The sequence below is a fragment of the Coturnix japonica genome, chromosome 4, assembly GCF_054131305.1.
Source record: "Coturnix japonica strain WE chromosome 4, WE-NBRP24, whole genome shotgun sequence".
Taxonomy (NCBI): domain Eukaryota; kingdom Metazoa; phylum Chordata; class Aves; order Galliformes; family Phasianidae; genus Coturnix; species Coturnix japonica.
This window is the reverse complement of record NC_140666.1, coordinates 48,822,889-48,835,232: the sequence shown is the minus strand read 5'-3', so window position 1 is coordinate 48,835,232 and position 12,344 is coordinate 48,822,889. Positions and strand designations below refer to the sequence as shown.

General features: G+C 41.1%; 1 protein-coding gene and 1 long non-coding RNA gene across 3 annotated transcripts in view; one reads left to right on the top strand and one right to left on the bottom strand.

Annotated features, from left to right (window-relative positions):
- LOC107313474 (uncharacterized) overlaps positions 1-12,344 on the bottom strand; it is a 75,723-nt gene that overhangs the window by 14,782 nt on the left and 48,597 nt on the right. The window contains exon 2 of one of the 2 annotated variants that reach the window (XR_014945361.1): positions 11,472-11,574. This is a non-coding gene — a long non-coding RNA (uncharacterized LOC107313474). Of the gene's footprint in view, positions 1-11,170; positions 11,691-12,344 lie in introns of those variants that run through there. The other variant, XR_004306973.2, reaches the window with a different exon arrangement.
- The window catches only part of ANTXR2 (ANTXR cell adhesion molecule 2), a 96,549-nt gene that overhangs the window by 69,105 nt on the left and 15,100 nt on the right, over positions 1-12,344 (top strand). The window lies entirely within an intron of this gene.

Genomic DNA, 12,344 nt, shown 5'->3' with positions numbered 1-12,344 from the left:
AATGGGTAAGTTACACTAGTGAGAGTCAGACTGCCCCACTGTCCCTCCTGGTCCCTATCAGATTTAACTCAGTAGGAAGGACTTAATCCTTCTTCAGAGCCCAAGTATTATAGAATCATAAAACGTCTTGGGTTGAAAAGGACCTCAAAGACCATCTAGTTTAAACCCCCCTGCCATGGGCAGGGTCACCAACCACTAGACCATGATGCCCAGAGCCATGCCCAGTCTGGCCTTGAATGCATCCAAGGATGGGGCATCCACAACCTCCTTGGCCAACCTGTTCCAGTGCATCACCACCCTCTTTGTGAAAAACTTCCTCATAACATCTAACCTAAACCTCCCCTGTCTCAGTTTAAAACCATTCCCCACTAAAACCATTATTAAGAATCCTCTTAATAAACCATAACCAGTTCTCAACTCCAAAAAAAAAAAAACAAAAAAAAACAACTGCCAAGCAGATTCAGCCTTGGATTATCTCATCTTCACTAGTTAATCTCTAAGGAGATGGCATACTTCCTCCTCACCCTTCTAAAAGAGCAACTTGGGATAGGAACACAAGATATCAGGGCTTCTGTGATGTGAAATCTTTCTCTTATCAATGAATTTCACTCTCAAACTGACATTATTCAATGTAGATTTCATCCATTGGAGAGATGCATTTTTTTTTTCCAGTACATGCCTGGAGGTAATTTTTTGTTTGTCTGTTTTTTGTCAACTATTTTTTAAATGGGCATCACCTAACAAAATGAGGTTGGCAGCTATACAATAAATGGTAGTAGAGGAAACAACAGCAACCACAGAAAACCATGCTCTATATTCACCGGAATTTTTGGTTTAGGGTATGTCCCTCTGGTTATGATTCATTGTCCTGCAAAGCCTCCAGTAAGAGACATCTTCCCGAGTAGCTATCATTGTGCTATTATTACTGTAGAACCTCTACATGCAATAGTGAAAGCAACAGGAGGTATTTTTATCTTGCTATTAATGGCAGATTCTATTACATGTATTTGGATGGCAGGGTTCTCAGGCAAGTAGTAAGATAATGATGACTGGTGAGAGAGGAAGTGCTGAATTTCCTCCTGGTGTGAGTGGATACAGATCTGTTTATATTAGTGGTGAATTCAGTCCTATGCATTTTAAGTTCTTGAGGCTGATTTTTTCCAGGCACACTACTTAAATCCTTTTTAAGGATTCTTCAAGCTGTAAGCCAGTGTTGAGCCTGCTTTACTTTCAAAGCTCTGCTTTGGGAAGGTACTATCAACAGATATTAATTATTGAACACTATACCTTCTGGAAAACTTGTTTCATCTCTGGAAAATGACCTTGCTAGAAGAGTGAGAGGGAAAGAGAGACATAGAGTGCCTCCTGAGATCAAGTGGAGTGATGCGTATCAAGAGAAGACACTAAAGATTTATTGTCTGTGGCAAAAGAAACACAGATCTCTGCTTCTGCAATAAATGTTTTTGACATCATACAACTATAAAGAACGACTAGATACTGTAGGTTAAAAATCTTTCACTGAAGGAAATAATAGATGTTTTCACAGGGCTGTTTATATGAAGAGGTCTGACTGCTTGGCTGTTTAGCTTTGTTGGTCCTGAGAATTTTGTGATGTCCCTGTTGAGTTAGTTTCACATTAAAAGGCAGATGAATAATCATAAAAGAGGATACTAAGAATTTATCTGAGACCGAGGGAGAACAGAACTGCACTGTTACTCCTGCAGTTTGACCAAGAGCCCCACTAATGCCTGTGTCAGCAAAAGAACAAGTGTGACTCCCACACTGTCCTCCCCATCTGTCTTGCAGAAACTTTTCAACCACCTCATTTTTGTATGCATTGAAGCAAAATGGTTACATACAGTTCATAAAATTTTACTTTTTGCTTTTTGAATTGACCAGAACGTCAAAATCAACCCAAAACCCAACTTTCTGAGAGACTAAAACAAGTGAGTTGCAAGCAGGGCTTTCTAGAGAAGGCAGCTTTCTTTTGATGTCAGTAACAAACTTTAAAAACCTCAACTATTAACCTTATCCAAATCTATCCCCTGGCATTTTTGCTTAATTTTTTCAGATCAATTTGTGCAGCACTACACTTGTATTACAGTGCAACTGCCATTGCTTAGTCAGCTTGACTGTCTTCACGAAGGACTTAGAGGTCACAGTAGTTGAAGAACATCACATGAGAAAGCAGCATGCACTTGCAGTCCAACAAGTATCCTTGTCTGCATCAACAGAGGAGTGGCCAGCAGGGCACATGGGAGGGGATTGTTCCTCTCTGCACTGCCCTGAAACTCATCTCTCACTTTTATGAATGCCTCTGTTGGATTGGAGAGCAAGGCATTATGGCCAGAGAACTTTTAGATAAATCATAATTAGATACATGTGCAAATACACCAGCAAGGCCTGGGCGCACAATTAGGCACCTAATTATGTTGAAAATGCAATTGCACACTTATCTAAAATGGCCATGATTCTTCTGAGGCTGCCCGGTTGTTTCTGTCTCATCCTCCAGCAAGTCTCCATGTCCACCTGTTGAAAATGCCACTGTCTGTCTTAAGAAGCATTCACTATCCTGTCTTTCATTCAGCACCAGCCATTTTGGAACACAGGTGACTGCTGGTCAGAGTTTTTACAAAGGGTTTTCGCTGCACTCTGCCCCAAAGCATCCCCTGTGTTGGTCTGGCTTTCTGCTCAAAGGCAACAGTGCTGCACAGTGTTGAAGGGAACAGGCTGCAGCACACCAGTGTATCTACTGTACTGCTCAGCTTGGTGTCATCTGCAAACTTGTTGAGGGTGCTCAATGCCATCATCTGTGTCATTGATGAAGATGCTGAAGAGCATCGGTCCCAAGACCAACCCCTGAGGGACAGCGCTTGTGTCTTCACCCTGACACAAAACCATTGATCACAGTCCTTTGGCTCCATCCAGCCAACCAATTCCTAATCCGTTGTACAGTCCATCTTTCATATCCATGCCTCTCCAATTTAGAGAAAAGAATGTGTCCACCGAAGCCGTCTCTCCATCATAGAAGGCCATCAGATTGGTCAGGCAAGATCTGCCCTTGGTGAAGACATGCTGGCTGTCTTGAATCATCTCTTCGTCTCTTGTGCACCTTAACACAGCTTCTAGGAGGATCTGCTCCATGATCTTCCCAGGCACAGAGATGAGGCTCATTGGCCTTTCTCCTCTTGCCTACGTACCTGTAGAACCCCTTCTTGTTATCTTTCACATCCTAGAAGATGATGTAGTGATGTTTCTTCAGAAGGAGAGGCTGTAGCACAGGAGGAGTATTCATGACAGAGTTCCAGAAGTGTCTGGACAACACTCTCAGACATACGGTCTGATTTTTGTGTGAAACCAGGAGTTGGACATGATGAACCATATAAGTCCCTTCCAACTCAGGATATTCTGTGTCCTGTGGTGCACATGCAGGGCATCAGTCTGTAGGGAACCAGGCATTGCTGAATCGGTTTCTTGTGGAGCTGCTTGTTTTTGAGGAAATGAAAGTAGTGTCATCAGAGGGTACTGAAAGAGAAGAGGATTTGGTAGTTCCCATCTCTGGCATCAGGCCAGCCTTGGCTTTTATTTAGCTATTTTTTCTCTTTCTGCTGTTGCTTCTTTTTCTTCCGTTAAACAAGGAAAAGAGGGGGAAAAACCCAGCCAACTGTGATTTGTGATTCAGCTGACAGACAGCGTGTGATGGAAATTACAGCTCGGCTGATTCTTAAGAAAAAAAATGTGGTTTAAAATAGCATTGTCACAATTCGGGGACAGCACTTTCATTGCAGAATTATCTGAGAATATTGTCAATATCACAGTGCTCCAGGATTGTAATTTTTCATCCTCTGCTTGGTCTGAACCGACTTCTGATCAGCAAGGATCATGTGCAAGAATTAGCATTTTAAAAGCAAGATGGATGAACTAAAAAGTAAAATAGACAACTGGGGGAGAACAGCTTTATCCTTCTCTCTTAAGACGGGATGGATGATGCAGTTTAGAAAGTGGGAAAAAAAAAAAAAAGGAAAAAAAAGGAAATAAGGCTGGGTATTTATAATTCTGAATGTTTGTACACACGCACGTGCTTGCCTTTAAGGAAGGAAAAGGATAAGTGCGTTGCTTAGAGGTCAGAGTACCCAGCAGGGCCCCAGAACCCAGCCAGAAGCAGGAGACACTGCAGTAGCACATTGGAAGACATGAAAGGTTTTGCCAGCAGTGGTGGATATGCTTAATGTGGTTAAGAGCTTAACGGCCTATTGAAGTTAAATTGCAAATGCATCCCATATTGTACCAACGTCTTCTGTCTGCCCACAGCCCTGTAAACTGCCTTTTCAAGCCACCAGTCTGCCTGCCCCTCGTGGTACTTGCTCAAGTGAAAAGCTGCCTTTTAGTTCTCCGACCACTATATTTTAAAACTTGCCATTTACTGGGGAGAAAATGATGAGAGAGACGAGTGAGGGTGGGGATGATTTTGTCTCTGCTTAGTTCTATATATATATTTTCTCCTTTCTAGTCCTTGAAATGCAATACTGTAAATTTCAGAACTTCTTTTCTTCTACTGCAGCATTTTTTAATGTTCAAGTGTAATTATTTTTAATAATATTACCAGGAGAAATGATTCTTGCATACTGCTCAATATATTAAGCATCGTGCATAAGAAAGAAGTGGCCCTTAAAATAAAGCAGTCACTTCTCCTTTTTAACACCATGCTAATTCCTCTGAAGAAGGATGTGGAACTAAAAACTTTGTGTGAAAAGCTGCTTCAGGAGATCTTAACTGGCTTGAACTGAATATGGAAAAACTGCATTTCTGCAAAGATTCTGTAAAGCAGATTGGTTGCCTTTGCTTCGTTTTTCATCCCATTTGTAATGGTTGAGCCATACAGCTGAGAAGAGTTCACCTTTCATTCTTGTCATTATAACTATCTCTAAACACTGAGGAGAGCTTGGGAGAAAAACAATCCAAAGTGTCACATTTTCTCTGTTTCGTGCCATATTTCCAAAGAATGTTTCCATGTTCCAAGAACCCATCAAAAATTCCAACAGTTCTTCTGGATCTCATTAGCACTATAGTTAGGAATCATAATTCTATTTGAGAAAGCCAGGTTTTCTGCACTTGGATCCAGATTCTGTAGGTGGAAAGTAGAGGGTAAGTGAATTAGAGGAGCATCGGGACCTGAAAGTGCCAGTCAGAAATAAATACTTCAGCTTTTGTTGGCTTGAGAGAGAGAGATGATAAAACTTAGAGTAAAATACTTGCCCTGTGCTACCAGAACAAGCAGAGTACTGCTGTTAAGCAATGGGGCAGAAGCTCTTGCATTCTTCTCTACTCTCCAGATTTCCTCATTTGTTATTATCTCTCTATTATAGAGGAGAAATGGGGACTGTATTTTCTTATTGTCAGTACCAGGTCTGTAGTGATTTATTCTTGTACTTTGTAACTGAATTAAAATCTTAATTAAGCTTATGCCACTTTTTTCTTCATTTTAATTAGGTATAGCCAAATCACTTGTCTGTGGGAGGAGGAAGCAAGGGATAAAAAGCAGAAGCATTTTTTTCCTGATCTGTAGTAGTGAAGTCTTAATGAGAATACCCTCTCAAAGAGATATCACAATATTTTTATCCTTCTTTATTAAGAATTTATTTCCCCAAAAGCCTTGAGCCTGCTGGCCAGCTATGTCCAATATCTTCTACTCAGGGAATTCCTGATCAAGAATATTGGGGAGTCACTCACTACATAACATCTCAGCCTATTCTGACTCAAAGGCTTGTAACAAATCAGGATGGTTCTTGGGGAGGAGGCTTTGCAGGCAGCTGAAAATCCAGCTGCTGTCTTTCTGGCTGAATGCATTGGGCATACATTGTGCTGAGCCTTGTTCATCAGCCCAACCAGCTCCATTATTGGCTTTATAGCCAGGCTCTTACCATCTCACAGTAACATATCAGAGGGAGTGCTGTTGTAAATGAAACCTCAGTGCTTCACAGAAATCTTATTTTGGAGCATTTCCTGCTGCTATCTGCTCATTCCACTTCTACAATTCTTTCTTACTTCGAATGATACCTAGAGATGACCCATTTCAGCACTCAGTTTTTGATGTCTATAAAAAGCAGTGCTTTCATGTGGATCAATAAATCACAGTAAAACAATGGAGCAGTGGAGCATGCCTGCATGAAGCTGTTTTGCCTGCAGTATGCTGCAGATGTCTGTCCTGGCTTGGCACTGCAACTGAAATCCAAACAGGTTAAAGCTACATCTCCCCATATGCTTCCCTCAGACTTATCACGAGCTTCTCCATCCTGCTTGTGTTTCAACACAAATGGCAAAGCAATTACAGGGTTTTCCATGAGCAAATTAGAAGTTTGGACTAAACTCTCCTAAAATAACAAATGCTACCATCAGTGAAGTGTAAATCCATATCTTTTAGCGGTGAATGGATTTGTCTGGGCTTCCTTAAGCCTTACCCATTTATTTTATGTCCCTTCCAAGGCTGCAGTTTGGTGTCAGTAGGGTGAGCTGGCCCTTTTCTGGGATACCGCAACCGAGTTAATGCACTCCTTCAAAGGGCGGAATCTCTCCCTGCAAGCACTGGCAGCATTCCGTCTGGTTTCAGCCAAACCTTTTTATCGGGTCTGCAGCTATAGCAGGGATAGGATTTCCAGTATACCTTAAATTCTGAATTTTCCTTTGTAATGCAGCTTCACAACTGCTTCTTGTTATGAACATCAGCTTCTACAGTTTTCTTAAGAGTGTATACAATAACTCATTAATGAAACCTTGATTAAGGAGTCTTAGGAAGAAACTCTTAGTTGCTCATAAGTGCACGTTCCATGCCTCTCCCTCTCTCCCTGGAAACATGAGGTACTCCTTTTGCTTGAATCAGCTGTTTACTGAGCAGCTTTGTTTAAAAAAAGCCTGTCTCCTGTGGTCCTAACTAAAACCATTTCTTTCCACATTAACCTCATCATTTGAGTTTAATCTGCTCTATCTGTAGAGAGAGAAGGAGCTCTGGCATGTGATTGTTCCAATGTCCAAGTGGCAGACTTTCAAACATGTAAGCCTGTCTCTGCTATGACAGCTCACTCCAATTAAGGCTGACACTATGTCCTTAGCTCATCCTCCTGTGCAGAGGTATTGCAGCACATATGGTAACGTAACATCATGTGCTGATCTGAGACCTCTGCTGAACCTCAGCAGGAAAGGAAGAGAGGTGAGAATGGGTCTGGTCCTCCTCCAATCTGTGATGTTGGGTCAGCATGCATGCCCCACGCTCAGTGGACGTGTGTGGGTGGAGAAAAGATTGTCCATCTCCATAAATTCAGTCCAGACTGAAGGAGAGTGCACTTCTACCAGCAAATCTCACTGTGTTAGAGCAATAGGATAGGACTGAGATGTCCTAAGGGGTTTATGGGATGTGAAGCATTTCAGTGGGACTTGGAGACCTTAACTTCTTCTGTAAATCTCTTTCCTAACATTTGTATGTTGACATTTTCTACTTAAGGGGCCTTTTGGCATCTTTTGCATTAATTTATAATGCTGTGTTGGTTGATTTAAAAGCACTGGCAGAACACAGCTTATTTTAAAAAGACACTGCTTTGAAATCATGAGTTATTTCAATTTAGAGATAAACCACATGTCAGATTATGTCTTTTGGGTTTGGGGTTTGTTTTGTTGGTGGTTTTTTTGTTTTTTTTTTTAATTGTTTTGATAGAATTCATGGATGTGTTTCCTAAGAAAATTTTCCTGTATCCTTGCTGCTTTTCATGTTTTTATGGAACATCAAATATATCAACAATATTTTGTACATGGGGAACCTCATCTCCCTCTGCTTAATGGCATCGTAATGTAGCCCTGTTGATTTTAACAGGATTAGTTCAAGAAAAGAAATATCTCACCGGTGGCAGCTTCCATTCTGGTTAGCTGAAGTATTTGGTTTCTCTCAGTTTACAGCCTTACAGATTAAGGGAGCAAAAAGCCTGAGTTGTTAATTTGTCCTTAACAGCAAATAATATGCCAGTATTCAAGTACAGAAAAGGGCTGTAGAGTTCAAAACCAGAAAGCAGTGTATTTTCTTAATTCAGGCTCAAGGGACAACAACATATTGACGATGGTCTCATACTTTTTATACTGTATTCTGTATGTAATTAACAAACTCTGAAACCTCAGTCAGTTTGCAAACATGCAATTAGAAGCAAGAGTTTTTAGGCTAACAAAGTGAGGCTTAATAGGGCAGTTTATTTCAATAAGGACTTACACAAACGATCGAGTGGCTTGATTAAATTCTATTAAAACTGGTACTCGGCCCTTCAAACATGCCTGCGTCATTTAAAATTTTTCACAATCGTTTAGGTGAAATCTGCCCCTTACTGACTGCAGCTGAATAGATGTGAGCCATTTTAAGAATAGTCATGAAGCTACCTTCGCTCATGTAACTACTTTTGTTTGAAAACGTAATTTGAAATGTAGCATCATACTAATTGAACCTGGATTTTATTCTTCAAGAATATTTCTATTTATAAGTTTATACTTTAACACTTCGGGCTTTTATTTTGTTGTGGTTTCAACAACAAATAGTTTTCATCCTCATCAGTGGCAGGATTTAAAAAGGCACCGATTTACCTGTACTGTAATTAAATTCATGCCTAAGTACGTGTGTGTCTCCAGCTTTAGAAGATAATTGTGCACACCTCATTGCTTTTTACTTCTGGATGATGCTGTGGTCATTTGCCAGGTAATTTCAGAAGGCAAGTTCTAAATTACCAGCCATTTCATAAAGTTTAAAATATTCATACCTAGCTGGGGGATGGCTGGGCATTCCCAACACCCCTCCCAAACAGCAGCAAATTAAATGTTCATAAAAATACCGAAACAATGGGGGAAAAAGTACACACTTTGAAGTGCTCTTCAGGCAGCAAATCTTCAGTTTACTCCACCATGCAACAAACAAGTTGTCACCATAGCAACAGCCACATAACTTGGTTTTTATATAAGAAATGACAAAACCTAATTTCCTTTCCAAAATTTGCCCAGTGAATTTACTGCAGTTTTTTTCTAATCTTACTCGATCTACATGTACTGTACCACTTTCTCAGCCTTAAATAAGGGACTTTTTGAGATTATTCTGAGTTTTCTTCTTATTAAATAAAAAACTCAATCCAGCAAACTGAAATAGAATATAGGATGACTTGTCATTTCTTTCAAATTTCTTTAGGCTTTTTTCTCCTCCTCTGGGAGATAATTCTAAGTATCTTTTCATGCAGTTGACTGCAATGCACAATGCCATTGCGTGCTTCCAGTATCATAGAATCATGGAACTGTAGATGTATTTGAATTCGAAGGGACCCTTATAGGCCATCTGGTCCAACTCTCTTGCAATGAACAGGGGCACCTACAGCTACATCATGGTGCTCAGAGCCTCATCTAGCCTGACCTTGAATGTCTCCAGTGATGAGGCATCTACTGCCTCTCCAGGCAACCCTTTCCAGAGTTTTCTCTCCTCCGGGCAGAACAGCCCTAGGTCTCTCAACCTATCCTTGTACAAGTGTTCCAACACTTGGATCACATTTGCTGCCCTCCTCTATATGTGCTCCAATAGATCCGCATCTCTGCTGTACTGAGGACTCCACATCTGGACACAGTCCTGCATGTGAGGTCTCATCAGTGCAGAGTAGAGGGACAGAATAACCTCTCTTGACTTGCTAACCATGCTTCTATTGATGCAGCCCAAGACATGGTTGGCTCTCTGGGAGTATACACTGCTGGCTCATGTCAGCTTGCCATCCATCAGTACCCCCAAGTCCTTTTTGGCAGGGATGTATTCTATCCTTACATCCCCAAGATTGTACTGGTAGTGAGGGTTGCCACGACCCAGGTACAAGACTTTGCATTTGGCTTTGTGGAACCTCATGAGGTTCACCTGGGCCCAGTTCTCGAGCCTGTCTAGGTCTCTCTGGATGGTAGGATCAGCCTATCCTTCAAGTGTTAAATGAAGGAAATCGAGCACTAATGGAGAACTACTGAGTGATTGTCACCAGCTAACCAAGCTGCAGAGCTGTAGGTCTACAGGCAACTGGCTGAGAGCTGGACCATGGCTTGGTATAGGTGCTGTTCTGGTTCATGATGGAGCTGTTGGCCCTCCTACTCTTCCTTCACAAACCAAAACCAGAGACTGAGTTACTGAGTTAATAGAAAATAGTGGCATTTGGTAGCATTTTTTTGCACATTTGAGTACAGCAGCACAGATCGCACACAACTCGCTATGCAAGGTGTAGACCCAGCATTTAGCTACGTAGAAAATAAGCAGAAAAACACAGAGTAATCATAAACAAAGTAGCAAGGAAGGTTTTTCAGGTCTGAAGATGGGAATCTACATGCACATCAGTCTGTCTGTTTTAAATGAGTGGCATTTTTATTGGTATTATGGGTATTCACCTTGCATACTGTGTTCTGGATATCTTGGAGGTAGAGGAGTGGTTAATGGCCTTAGGCTGTACCATGGAAGGTTCAGGATATTAGGAAAATTTTATTCTCAAAAAGAGTGGCCAGACTATTCAGGGAGGTGGTGGAATCACTGTCCTTGAAGGAGTTCAAAACTGTGGAGATGTGGCACTGAGGGACATAGTTAGTATGGTGGAGATGGGCTGGTAGTTGGACTTGGGGACATTGGAGGTCTTTCCCAAACTAACAATTTTATGATTTCCAATAGAGGGTGACTAAAACACTACTCATATGTTTGAAGTCTGGATTCCTACAATAATTAGAAAGGGTTCCTTCCTTCATTTCAGAACAGACAACTCTACAAGTAATATAGAACTTTAAGCACTAACAAGCCTTATATGTGCTGCAAGCGAAGAACCAGATGTTCACTCTCTTCAGAGCTCTTAAAAGTTAGTTTCACATACTGAAATTGTCCTTAAGGGTGTTTTCCCCCATGTGTTAAAAAAAAGATACCAAAACCCAGAAGCTTTTGATAATGAAGCAAACATATTTTTATGGTGTGGGCTATTTTTTTTTTTCAGTCTGCTGCTAGTTTTTAAATATAAAGTATAGCATATGTTTAACGCAGAACATATGGAAAGAAAGAAAAAGCAAATCTTGAATTCCAAACATCGTATTCTTAGTAGAAAAGATTCCACAATATGAAAGTGGTCATTCAGAACAAAAAGGAAAAAGTATATATTGCACATAAATATTTATAAAATCAATTCCATTTCTTCTCTAGATATCATTGTGCATATCTGAAGCAGAATGCTCAGTATAGCCCAGAGTGTAAAGATGAGAGTGCCCAGAAGAATTTTGTACATGATGGTGTTGGGTTCACGGTTGAACCTGATGAACCCAGTGGTCATTTCCAACCTTAATGATTCTATGATGCTATGATTTTTAGGGAGAAGATCAGTTCAGTATGCTGGTAAAATCCTGCCTGAAAAACTAACTGTGGTGTAGCAGAACACAAAGAACTGCTGCTTTTTTCATACCTTTTGTGTCATTAGCTGGCCGTGCTCCCCAGGCTGCTCCTTCCAGGAATGGGTCCAGAAACACAAGGTGGTCCTTTGCTCCCCTTCTTCAGGCTGGCCCCACCTATATGGATGGATTGTGCATCAAAGCATGTTCAGGCAAAACTACTGATATTCCCATGTCTGTTCTTGCTCAGAGGGGCTACTATGATGTCACCAGAATTCCAGGAAACTGTGACACTGCAAGTGGAAAAGAGAGGCTGATAGGTTTGGCAGTGTCCATACAAACACTGTATGGATGAGTCCTGCCTTTGTGTACAACACTGAATTTGTCAGTCTCAGTAGGATTAGTGCTCAGCTCAGATGTGGCTTCTTACCCCTCTGCCAGGGGCGTGTGCACTCACTCTTTATCCAGTGTATATAAGGCACATGCTTTTTATTGACAGGCATTGCACTGATTTAATTACAACCATTTTTAAGCCACATAATTATACTTTAAATTCTTAGCAGTCAGGTGTTAGGAATTTAGGAATCCCTTCATTTGAGTTTATCTGTTCTTAGTGTTTTGTATCCATCTACTTAGCACAGACCAATATCAACTGCTGTGAATTAAGAGAGTGGCTAAATTTTTTTTTTCTCGTGTTCAGTGAAACTTCTTTGAAACCACAAATACAGGAGAATGAGGACTGTGGACGATGTCTGTTAATTCACATGCAGACAGGCACAGACAGGCTTGAATCATTAAGGATCTCTGGCTTTGTGCAAGCATCAGGCCTCTCCTGTCTCTTGGATACTCAAAGATACAGGATTCAAAAGCCCTTCTTTTGAAACCAGCTGAGGGGACAAGGCTGGAGGTGCAGCCTGGCTATGCTCTGTGCTTGGCAAGGAAGGTGA